The following is an 11,868-nucleotide window of genomic DNA, read 5'->3' as shown; positions in this document are numbered from 1 at the left end:
GACCTCTGACCCCTCCCCTTACCCGGGTCTGGGGATTCTGCCTTTCTGCCGTCCCACCCCCCGCCGGCCTTTGCTTTTTTCCTGCCGTATCCTCTGTGCTTCCGTGCTGCTGCGCCCGCCCCTCCCCCCGGGAGACAGAGGCCGGGTCCCCTGCCCGAGGGGGCCCCCTTGGTTCCCCAAAGCCCCCCCGACCTTTCTCGCCTCCTCCAGCGTCTGAGCGCCTGGCTCGGGTGCAGGCTGGCTGCGGAGTGTTGGCTCCCATGGGCTCCAGGCGTTGCTTGGCCTCAGGCCCGCGGCGGGTGCCCGGCAGGCCGGGAGGAGCACGTACCCGAATGTGTTTCCTTCGGGCAGGCTCGTGGTGGCAGGACTAGGAGGGCATGGCCCTCCTGAGCACATCACCACCTTCACCTGCTCATCCCCCAAGCTGAGCAGGCATATCGTCTCCATAGTTCCACATTCAACACCCTAGTCGGCCACTAGACCAAACTCTTGTTGCTCTGACAATGAGAATGTCTAGACTGGGTCAGACCAACGGTCCGTCTCGCTCAGTATCCTGTCTTCCGACAGTGGCCAGTGCCAGGTTTTTCATATGGCATGTGCCGAAGAGGGAATTTATTGCATGATCCGTCCCCAGTTGTCCAATTCTAGTTTCTGGAAGTTGGAGGTTTACCTCAGAGCATGTGGTTATGTCCTTGACCATCTTGGCTAATACCCATTGAAGGACCTATGCTCTATGAACTTATCTGAACAGTACACTTCCTGCAGTGGTTGTATGCCAGCCTGGAGTACTCTGTGCAGGTCAGGAAAGTATTCTGCAATCACAGCCTGAAGGGAGAAATAGCCACTCCATAATCTTTTCCTACATCAAACTAATCTGGTGAGTGTGACACCCTGGAACCCCAATATTCACTGCTGTCATGTAATTAGGATATGTTTTGTACAAAGTATGCCGTGTGAGATATCATTCTAAAAGTCTTGATCTGCTAGACATTAATATCTCGTTGAATTGCATGTGCTATCACATGTGAAGTTATGAAGTTTAGCTATGTATGTGTTACTGAAACATGTTGTTAGGTTGAAAACACCCATAAGCAGCCTTTCAGGTATAACAGTAAAAAGGCCAAACAATGTTACTGGCTCATTGAGGAAATGCACACGAGCACAAGGATTACCCCAGAAACTGGGTACAATAGAAACCTCTCAGAGATAGCACTGCACAATGGGAACTGTTTGACCCAGGTCACAGCAAAAGAGCTTTCCAGCAAGTGGGAAGAAGATATAAAGGGAGGACAATGACATCATGATAATACCTCACTCCCCCTACAACAACACACCTGGAAACACCTGAGGAACAAAGATGGAACTGGGGGAAGTGATGGTCCCAGGCTAGAGGGATTTCTAGCCTGTGTATGAAAACCTGGGAAACCCAGGCTTGAAAAGCCAAGGCAGCTTGTGCCTTAAGAATCTGCCAGCCTCTTTATCACTCAGGATGAGAATTTGCTAATTCATATCCTATCTACCTAGTGTGTTAAGCTCAGTTTGTGGTTTTGTTTATTTACTAAGGTAGTCTGCTTTGATCTATTTGCTATCACTTATAATCTATCTTTTGTAGTTAAACTTGGTTTTGATTTGTCTAAAACGAGTGTGTGGAAATCCTAATTGGGGGCAGAAAGCTGTTGCGTATCTTCCTCCACACTGAGGGAGGGGATGAATTTCATGAGCTTACGCTATACAGTTCCTTGTGCAGTGCAAGATGGTATAATTTTGGGTTTGCCCTTCAAAGGTGGGGGTGCACTTGAGTAAATAGGTAGTTACTTAGCTGAGCCTTCCCATGCAGAGCTGATCTCAGGATCTGTGTGAACCTGCAGCTGGGCGTGTCCCTGATTGTATGTGTGCTGGAAGGGACATGAGAGCAGTACAGTGAAAAAGTAGCCCAGGCTGATGGGTCAGGCGAGCTTAGTGGTATCCCAGTTCCAGGCAGCATCCCGGGATGGGGGAGGGAACCCAGGGGAACCCATAACAATGAGGACACTAAATAAAGTTAGACACAACTTCCAAGTGACCCTAAACACTGTTATGCATACAGGCATGCGACTGTCTTCTCATGCCATCGTCAAGTGCTAATCCCTGATGTGGCCAAATCTATGTCACGCTGAGGTGTGCTTATACTCTAAAAGGTACAAAATCACACTGTGACGTTCCCTATTGATTCCCTTGGTGATCACAGATCAAATGTGCAATGGTTACAAGTCAAAAGATTTTAACCACTGGGGAAAAAAAAAAAGTAGAAAACTGGGATCTGAGTCTCTCTTCAGTTTGTCTCCTACATCATCCTGAGAAATAAAGACTGCAGTTAAAACTTGCAGACAATTTTTGTGATGATTTGTGAGACAGGATAGCCCTCAGCTTGTTTTTTGGTTTCTAGCTGTCAGCTCAGCAGGATTTGAAGGCAAGAGATAGAATTACTTTGTCAAAAATCAAGATAATCCTGGGAAAAAAAATAGTGATTATGACCCCAATTATAGAAGAGGCCGGGTCAGGGAAGCATTTTTCACAATAATGACGCAACTCTTAACTTTAACAAAATATCTTACATTTACATACCGCTTAGAACTGGTTGGGGGGAAAAAGTGATTTTCCCCCCTCCCTCATATCATTTTTCATGGAAATTACATTTTTTTAAATCTCTTCTGTTATTATTCGTATCAGTGTAGCAGTTCGAGGCCCCATCGTGCTAGGTACTGTACATATACATAGTGAGAGATGGTCCCTGTCTCAAAGAGTTTACAATCTAGAAAGACAAGTTAGACAAAGGGAGTAGAATTATACCTCTTTTACAGATGGGGAACTGAGACAGAGAATAAGTGACTTACCCAAAGTGTCTGTGGTAGAACCAAGAACCAAGCCTAGATCTCTTGAGTCCCAGTCTAAAGCCACAAGACTGTCTTTCCTCACTAATAACACTTTTCACCCCAAAGGGCTGGGATGGGAAGATGGCAACTAATAGATGTACAGTTTGCTGTAGAGCAAAGAGATTTTGTCCAAGGACCACTTTGGTGGATGTGTTGATCAATGTATGGGTTGTGTGATATGTTGACGAGTGTGTCTAAATTCCTGAATAGTAAATTTGCCTCAATATCTCCCTGATCTCTTTTTCTGTCTTTGAGGTCAGGCTCCTAGGCACACTGAAATTCTAAGATGTTCAAAGGTTTTCTGAGGGTGATGTTGAAGAAAATGTTTTTGCGTCAGGAGCAGAACTGTGTGAATGAAACAGAAAACCAGTTAATTCCCCTGGTATCTGGTTTTGCTGTGGACCTGAAACCTTTTCCAGGATAACTGATATATGTCCTGAAGCTGATGCACCTTTCAGGCGAACTTGGCCTTAGTACCAGGAGAACCCCTAGGATTTAATGTTTAAGATGAAAATTGTGTAAATCTTGTTGCTTTGACACCAAGCGTTTTGGGATATAAATGTACAAACCTCAAAGCAAAACTCAGAAGGAGAAGGAAGGTGATTGAATTTGTGCTGTCTAAACATCACTGCTCCCTACGAATAGAGTTGCCAGGCCTTCTAGCAACATAAAACTGAAGAGGTTTCGTCATCTCTACTAGAAACAATTAACGAGAGTGACTAGACCTACTTTCTAGTGAAGCTTTTTGATACTCCAAATAGAAAGGAAAATTATGAACCCTGTTTGTAAGGTAAAAGTTCTTTGGGCATGAATTCTTTCTGAAAGAAATGACTGTTGCTCCCACAGCCTCCAGTCTATGTAGTCAAAAGGAACTGAACTGTGAAGAGAGCCAGTGAAATCATTCCAGGAGTGACGGAGTAATTTATCTGTTGCCCAACTTTGTGTCTGAAATAGCCAGCAATGCCAGCTGCACGCAGGAGCTGAGCTAGAGGTGTCTGCACATGTCTCTTAGTGACTCTCAGCATACTCAGTAGTGAGAGTGCTGAATGAGATGTAGCAAGCAACTGAAAATGTATATTCAGATAGTCAGCCACTGTCCCCATCTGACCCCAGTAACACATCTCTTCCCTCCCGCCCCGAAACCTTTCAGAGCAGCCCATATTATACAGTCCATATAATAATGGTCTGATTCTGATCTCATTTAAGTCAATGGTAACGTTTCCTTTGGATTGAATGGAACAGGCCCTAACTTTTGACCCATCCAGTTGTTCATCAAAACTTTATTTTCCTGCAGAATTATTCTGTCAGAGTCAGAAACCAGACACCAGGGGAAAGCTCCTGAACTTGAGATGTCAAAAGCATCTGGTCTGCTTCCTATTGATCATGGACTTGAACAGTTTACTGATGGAGCCAGCGACATTTCCTCCCGTGATGATTATTTGTCGGTTTCACTCCATTGGCTTGAGCTTGAGTTTCCGTAAGTAATGCCACAGCTGATCTTCAGCAAGTGACGATTTTCATTGTACCCCACATAATATTTCCTGTCTTTCTCCCACCGTTCATCTATTTAAATTGTAAGCTCCTCAGGCCAAAAACTGTCTCTTATTATGTGGCTGTACAACACCCAGCACGTGGGCGGCTCCAGGTGCTACAGGAATATAAATAATTAATACTAATAACAACAACTACCAATGTTCTAACTGTCTGGCCACTGAAAAGCAGTCACTGACTTGTCATGCAGAATAACCCCCACTGGCACTTATTTTATTGATTGGACTCCACCATAGGTTGGGACCTCATTTATTATGCTTACTGAGGCTATGGCTACACTACAAGGCTTTAAGTGACACGGCTGTGCTGCGAAAAGGCATGCAGTGTAGCTGCTGTTTATCGGCAGGAGAGAGCAGACCTGCCAACAAAAAACTTCTACCCCCCCACAAAGCGCTATCCACACTGGTGCTTTTCAACTGTAAATCTTTTGTTGGTCGGGTGTGTGTGTGGTTTTTTAACACCCCTGAATGACAAAAGTTTTGCTGACGAAGTGCCAGTGTAGACAAAGCCTAAGAGTGGTTCCATAAAGATTTAGCAGTCCGTTAGTGAAAGGGCCCACTGACGCTTTAAAAACCCCATCACTAGTCACCATACCGGTCACCATAAGGAAAACTGCCCCAGGAAATAAAATACCGGACGCTGTGCTGCATGGCATATACCCGACTGCAGCTAGGCCAATACATTCACATTCAGTGATGAGAACTGGACACTGTCCTTGTGGGTTAAAAACATTCCAACCATGCCAAAAAGCAACAGCAAATTGTCTTTAGGAAACAGTATAAATGAGAGTAAGCAGCAAATTCACCATTTTGACTGTTTTCCAATTGCCCATAGCTACACTTGTTAAACTGAGTGCTGTGTGCATAAATCAAAACAGGATGTTTCCTTTTACCTGACAATGGCAAAGCTCTGTGCCAGCTTTTAAGTGTTTTCCTGTGTGGATCCAATCTGAAGTTTTAAACACATTTTTCCCTATAGGTATCTATACATATTGCATATATACACACAGCCAGCCGGTTTAACTTAGCAGGTTTGGGGGGTTTTTAAGAGAAGGTTAACAAAAAAATCAACAATTACCATCCTTGTTGATTTTTATTGTGCCCTTGGGTGCAATTAAATGTTGAGATTGTTATTGAATTTTCTTGACAGATTGAATTTTCCTGTTTAGGAGGCACATACCTACACTACATACCTACAGCTCTATTGCTGCCCCAAAACACTGCACCATCATCTCTGTCCTGCAGTGAGTTTGCACGCCCTTGCCTCATTGACACATTGGTGATATGTCTGCCCTTGCATAATTATATCCCCTGTATGTGGACTATATGGGGGCTTCACAAGGGGGGAGGGATAGCTCAGTGGTTTGGGCACTGGCCTGCTAAACCCACGGTTGTGAGCTCAGTCCTTGAGGGGGCCATTTAAGGATCTGGGGATTAGTCCTGCTTTGAGCAGGGGGTTGGACTAGATGACCTCCTGCGGTCTCTTCCAACCCTGATATTCTATGATCCCTTTCTGGGGCTAAGGCATTTCAGAAACAATTATAGTGGTGTGATAAAGACAATGGTGCATTTGAGCCAAGGAATACTTGGGAAATGGAGACATCCAATAATTAAATGGACACTATCAGGGCCACTGTGTGTTTTAAGATTTGAATGGCTGGATTTTGTTCCTTACACTTGTTTGCAAATTTTATTTTATTTTCTAGCCAAATATTTTAGGATTTTTATTTTATTTTAGGGGTGTTGTAAATAGCCCAAAATTTATATGCAGCTATCTATTTAGATATCTTAGGTACTTACCTGGCTTCCCACTGCTGTAGAATCTGAGCATCTCACATTCTTTTAGTGAATTTAGCCTCCTAGCACCCCTGTGAGGTAGGGAATAGCTATTATCTCCATGGTAGGGATGGGGACTGAGACACAAAGAGATTAAGTGACTTACCCTATGTCATACAGTGAGTCTGTGGCAGAGGAGGGAATTTAACCTTGTCTCTCCCAGGTCCAGGCTAGCACCAATAAGAAGCACTGCATGCGGCTCTGCTCTTATAAGGAATCCAACAATTAAAAAAAACCCTGTGTGGGTGTGACTGACTTAGAGATCATGAATGACTCAACAAACCTGTGTGTGTACCTAGCCCTCACAAGTAATTACATGATAACAAATCAGCTTGGTTTTATGAGCTATCCTGCAATTACAAACCAAGCCCATTCCTCCAGGGCTACCCTACAATAACTTTGACAAGGAACTTTACAATAATAAATCAGTGTAACGTGTGAAATGTGGGTAGAAAGGTAGGCTAGGATGAAAAACTGTTGTGTTGTCCTCTACACCAAGGTGGATAGGATGTTTGACTTTACTGGAAAAGCTATAAACCAGTAAATGTCAGTAAAAAGAACATGCAACAGAGGTCCACATATGAGGAAGGCTCCAGCAGAGCCATTCTGATTTTCACCAGCTGTGGATCTGGCCCAGAGAGTGCCCTTTTGCCCTCTTCCACTGACATGGGCAAAAACCCGTATTCACTAATTTAAGATAGCATTTGCAGGGGAAAAGGGAGGAATAAAAATCTGTTTACTAGGTGCTGATTGCCCCAGCCGAGAGCCAAACATGGACAAGTCTTTCCACCAACAGTTGGAAAAAGACAGTGTCCATGGAGTCATACACTGTTTTTTCCAGCAGCTCGTTTTTTATCCCTTCACAAGTTGTCCACCCAAAATTGCAGTTGTTATTGGTACAGTTACCCAAGAAGCAAACAGTTAACCTGATCAGACTGCAGTCTTTCCCATAGTATTTGTCCGTCAGCTGTCTAGCTATCCTGGAAGAGATCTGTGAGCAATAGCGCACATCAGGGTGTAACAGTAATACTGAGCACTTCTATAGCACTTTTTACATTTGTAGATCACAATGCCTTTAACAAAGGCCACCCCAGTGGATCCTTCCCAGATTTTACACAGAATCTAGTGCCCACCAGGACAGGCAGTATCATGTGAATAGTCGTGTAACACAGACATGACCAGTTTTTGTAGGTGGGGAAGCTGAGGCTCAGAGCAGTTGTGAGTCACTCTAGGTTACACAGCCCATCTACATTAGAGACGGGGATAGAATTCAGACCTTTACACTCTTGAGTCTGATCAAAAACTCCCCCAAAAGCATATTAGTTTATCAGGGATAGCATAGAGTTAGAAACAGTGTTATCTGTTGGCTAGAGCAGGGGATTGGGAATTAAGACGTCTGGGTTTGATTCCTGGTTCTGTCACTGATACATCATGTGACCCATGGCTGTCAATTAATCTAGCCGTGCTTCAGTTTATTTAGTAGTAAATGGGGCTGTCTTACCTACCATACAGCAGAGCTGTGTAATCCATGTGTAGGGTTTAATCCATAATTATGGAATGCTGAGCAAGGGGCGTTTTGGAAGAGCAAAGCACAAGGCTCAGAGTTTTTATTTTCTAGATGATTTGATTAGTATTTGTGTTCTGATGCTGCCCCACGTGTTTGTATGTTTCAGCATTGCATTTGTGGAGATAGTTGTATGATGGTTATAACTCTTGGCACTCACATCTCATTTTCTAATGAGGATCCCAAAGCCCTTCCCAGAAGTGGGAAAGTCTTGTTATCCCCATGTTATAAATGGGTGAAATAAAGGCACAGATTGGGGAAGTGACTTATCAAAGGTGACACAGTAAATTAAGGGCAGAGCTAGGAATAGAACCCAGGTTCACAGGTTCCAGCCTGAGCTGCTGGACCAGGCCACCTTCCAATCATGTAACACATGAATGACGCTTTATGAAGCTGAGATGATTCTTTGTTCTTATTTAGCCTGTTAGCCCGAGCTCCACAGACGCAGCTTTCAGCCTAACTTCCTCACCTTGCTGTGGGTTTAAATAAAAATAAAATTAAAAATGGAACTTTCTCTAATTAAACGGGAAAGGACTCCTGCAGCAAGAAACCTCAGGCTGCTCCTGCTCCACCCAGGCAAGGCTAGGATGGTGAGATCCCTTTGTCATGCAAGTAACCTGATTTTGCCCAAGCTTACTTGAGTCTAGCTCACCTGTGGTGAACTGTGCTTGTCAAGGTTTCAACTGGCAAGGTTTCCATTGCTGAGCACTTGTTTCATGTGTTGTTTGTTTTGACAGATGGGTGTTAAACACTACCGAGGTAAAGGGGTTTTGTCAGTTTATATTTAAATCATGAGTTCGGTTCTCCTGGGATGCCGAGTGAACTATTAGCAGGATGAAAGGCACTGTAGTGCTCGCTTTCATGCACACAGCAGCTTTGCATTGGTGTCCTATGAATATGGAAATTCTCCCATTCATCTGACCCGGGGAATCCTGAAGCAGTGGTGATTATTGTTAATATAGAAAGAATGTGTCTTTCCCATATACAGATGGTAAAGCTCCTTGCTGAGGGCCTGCTCTCACACTGAACTTGAAGGAAAAGCTAAATGGGAGCTGGATGCTCCAATAATTCAAGATGCTGAGCACCCAATGCTATCGCAGACTGGCATGCAGCGGGTTAACTGGCTCCTCCACTTGGAGCTATAACTGTTTCCTGATCTCCAGTCATTTGAAGAGTGTTTACTCTACACCTGTGATGGCAAGAATGGAGAATCGATTGGAGTTTGCAGGTGAAAATGGATTGTAATCTGCTGTCCATAGTGTCAATGGAGCTGAATAGCACATGTGTCTGTCTCCAATGGATTGATCTCACAGGTGAGAATCGTTCAGAGACCAGCTGGGGCCATGGCCCTCCTGTAGGGTGCTCACTCAGTGCAGCCCTCGCTGTGTCATTATTCAGTCTGTCGACAAGGGGACGTTCACTGCAAAAAGCAGCAGAATGAGTGTAATTTGGATTTAATCTAACCAGCTATCACTGGGACATGGGAAGTGTCAGAGCTACTTTACAGGATTAGTTCAAAAGACTCTCCAATAGCATAGCATGATGCATTCCCTTCCTACTGTATTACAGCTCAAAAAGAGAGCAAACATTAGGGAGATTAATAGGATGCCCATCTCATATTACTGACTGGAGTTAGAATTGAATTTGCTTTTACCTAGCACCTTTCAGGGCCCAGATACCTCAAAGCAGTTCATTAGTTAGTGATGCTGTTATTATTTATATTCCAAGGAACATTTAGAGGCCCTAGATACGGATCAGGGCCCCATTGTGCTAGGCACTGTACAAATATAAAATGACATCCCCTGCCTTAGAGAGCTGAGAATCTTGTGCAGTGGCTCTGCTGCAACTGTGGCTGCCCTGGCATGCTTCTTGTAGCCTAGGACATTGGGCTGTAGCCCATGAAAGCTTATGCTCAGATAAATTTGTTAGTCTCTAAAGCACCACAAGACTCCTGTTCTTTTTCTGACATTAGAAGCAGTTATGTTAAGAGGGGGAATTTAGATGGAGTCACCAAGGGTGATATCTTAGGCCCATTGAAGTCAATGGCAAAACTCCCATTGACTTCAGTGGGGCCAAAATTTCACCCCCAGATTCTTTGTCATGGGATTTTTTTAATGGCTGCTATGGATAACCCACAGGTGCTGGACAGGAAAGGACTTTGCTTTAGTATAATATCCATTGATAAAATTTGATGAAATTGCAGAAATATTAAATCACTAAATCATCACATAGTAATATGATCTTATATTTACATGGTGCATAGCATCAGCAAGGTGAGTGATAGACTTGATGTGATTAAGGAATCCCTTCACCCACAATTGCAATGCAGCCACATCTTGGGTAGAGCCTGTCAGCTCTTAAACAGCATTTAGCAACTCTACACAACAGGTAAAGGCAGGAAGGGACAAAGAATCCCATATCTAGTTGAAACAGCCAGGAGGATTTAAATGAGCAAAATCACTGACCCAAAATGGAATTCAGTCAGGAGACTGGGGTTAACATCCCTGCTCTTGGAGAAGTTGCCATGGTATGATTGTTCAATCGGGACAAGCACTCAGTGAGACCAAAGGATAAATCAGGAATGTCCAGGTACCTTAGTGAGATAGCTGCTCATAACTAAGATAACCCCAGAATGCCTGGACTACTTGGAGATCAGGGACCACTTCATCCCTGGTATGACTCCACTGAGTCAACACCATATTAGCACCTTCACTCAACGGAGACCCCAGGACTGGAGTAACAAGAGCAGGTGCAGGTCATAACTGGAATGTATCCACACAGCTGTCTGGAGGCTGAAGTCAACTTGGGGGCAGATCAGGACTGCAATGCATTGATAGAGCTGCAGGTGGGTTGAGAACTAGAATGGAGGTAGCAGTGCTGTGGGCCAGGAGCAAGGTGTTTTAGGAAAGCTGCGTGGGAAAGTCTGCCTGTGCTGTACTTCTTTCTAGCCAATGATCTCAACCCCTCCCTTTCCTGAATGTCAAGTACACACAGAAATGTTTTTTTTTTTTTAAAAAAAAAAGCCCACATCACAATATGTGTCAAAGGATCCCCTTTTTTTAACAGGAAGGAGCTTTGCAAGTTGGTACATGGACTGCTTACTTTATAATGATATTCAGAAACATAGAAGTCATTTCTATTCTTGAGAGTAAGAGCCAAGAATAGGCTAGTTTCATTGCACATTTCAGGAGAATTGCCACAGTACAATCCACTGCTATGGATAGATGCTTCTACTGTGGCCACTTTCTAATTCCAGAAAGGCAGCTACGTGCACACATGGATGTCGCAATGGAAGGGGTGCTGGGACACACACTCTGGACTATCATGTATCAAGATGTAGCAGGACAATCTCAACACTCCAGAGGTAAAACATGCAGTGGGAAAGGTCATTTAACATGGCCATTTGCTTAGTGCTGCTTCAGCCTTGACAGAAAGGAACCTGCAAATCAGGCTTGGGAAACTGTTGGGGTTCAGAGCTTTGATCTGGTTCCTTATATAGACAGGGGAGAGCTGTAGCATTCAGATCTGGATTCAGACCTTCCCAGAGTTTTGGGATGTTCCAATCTTGGATTTTGCATGCTTTTCTACTGCAGTCTCAAGAAAGCTTCCCCGGTAGAACTTTTTTCATGCAGGTCCTAGTTTTATGCCATGTAAGGGCCAGGCAAGGAATTGAAATGTGTTAATTAAATCAAAGAAGTTGTGTGAAGCATATTATCTGGGTTGTCGTGTTTCACTAATTTTCACGGTATCCTCCAGTTTGATGCTCCTGTTTGATCTTTTTGGGGAGCCTGGGAGGTACAATTCAGAGCACACTTGTACTCCAACAGCTGGATGAGGTGAAATAGTTCAGTGTGTCCAAAATGATTTCCAGTTTTGAGCAGCATGAGCCATAACTGTGGAGGTCTGTGAAGGCTAGTGTAATGATCAGATTTCACAATCAGTTGCTAATCTTGAAATCAAGCCATGGGAGAGAAAAAAAGCTGCTTCACGTTATTTGGGATACTTT

At 43.9% G+C, this 11,868-nt stretch overlaps 1 long non-coding RNA gene across 1 annotated transcript; it reads left to right on the top strand.

The window, feature by feature from the left end:
• Window positions 1–11,564, top strand: LOC116817028 (uncharacterized). Its single transcript, XR_004371845.2, has 4 exons — window positions 1–877; window positions 4,207–4,389; window positions 8,851–9,175; window positions 11,119–11,564. It is a non-coding gene; the product is annotated as an uncharacterized LOC116817028 (long non-coding RNA).
• Window positions 11,565–11,868: the final 304 nt, after the last annotated feature.

The sequence above is a fragment of the Chelonoidis abingdonii genome, chromosome 25 (assembly GCF_003597395.2).
Source record: "Chelonoidis abingdonii isolate Lonesome George chromosome 25, CheloAbing_2.0, whole genome shotgun sequence".
In the NCBI taxonomy this organism is placed as follows: domain Eukaryota; kingdom Metazoa; phylum Chordata; order Testudines; family Testudinidae; genus Chelonoidis; species Chelonoidis abingdonii.
This window is presented reverse-complemented; position numbering and strand designations above follow the sequence as displayed.